At 42.6% G+C, this 392-nt stretch overlaps 1 non-coding gene across 1 annotated transcript; it reads right to left on the minus strand.

The window, feature by feature from the left end:
* Positions 1-51: 51 nt before the first annotated feature.
* Positions 52-124, minus strand: TRNAT-UGU. Its single transcript has one exon. It is a non-coding gene; the product is annotated as a tRNA-Thr (tRNA).
* Between the last annotated feature and the right edge of the window lie 268 nt (positions 125-392).

The raw sequence follows: 392 nt of genomic DNA on the forward strand, positions 1-392 counted from the left end.
TTAGCCTTACTTATTAAAAATCATGGAGTCCACTGCTAAAGAGAGAGGTTAAGGCTCCAGTGAGGTTTGAACTCACGACCCCTGATTTACAAGACCAATGCTCTAACCACTGAGCTATGGAGCCCCTGTTTTGTGCAGTAGTGATGGTTCTAAATTGTTGAACTGATGATGATGGTAATCTTTTTCTATGCATAGATATGCATACAGGGGTACGCAAACCATAGACAGTTCAAATGTAGCTCCCAGAGAAAGAGTAGAAATGGGTGCTGTGTGTGGGACTCTGGGGTGTGAAAATCTCACAAGTTGTTCTGTGTGGCTCTCAGCTGTGCCAGGTTTGGTTGCTTCTAGTATTTATAGCCACAGGCTAAGATACGTATGTACACCTATATTTA

Source organism: Alligator sinensis, unplaced genomic scaffold, assembly GCF_000455745.1.
Source record: "Alligator sinensis unplaced genomic scaffold, ASM45574v1 scaffold300_1, whole genome shotgun sequence".
Taxonomy (NCBI): domain Eukaryota; kingdom Metazoa; phylum Chordata; order Crocodylia; family Alligatoridae; genus Alligator; species Alligator sinensis.